This window comes from Nannospalax galili, unplaced genomic scaffold, assembly GCF_000622305.1.
Source record: "Nannospalax galili isolate Female #2095 unplaced genomic scaffold, S.galili_v1.0 scaffold281, whole genome shotgun sequence".
NCBI classification, from domain to species: domain Eukaryota; kingdom Metazoa; phylum Chordata; class Mammalia; order Rodentia; family Spalacidae; genus Nannospalax; species Nannospalax galili.
Window position 1 is genome coordinate 10,305,960 of NW_008349068.1, and position 284 is coordinate 10,306,243.

Sequence of the window (284 nt, forward strand, 5' to 3'; positions counted from 1 at the left end):
GAGGTTCCAACGTTTAAAAAAGATCTCCACTTCGTTGTCAAAACACACAGTTTCATACAGAAAAATTCATTCCAGGGCTCTTGACATTGAGACGTTTTCACATGCATTTCTAATCTCTATATACTTGACTATCACTGGTCACAGTCACCCACCTTCTGAGCTCCTCAGCATCTGAGCATGAATACAAACTCGTCAGGTAGATAGCCTTCCTCTCCCTCCATACACTCCATACACTCCTATCCCTGCCACTGTCCACTGTGCTGTCAGCACCCCCATCCATTCCC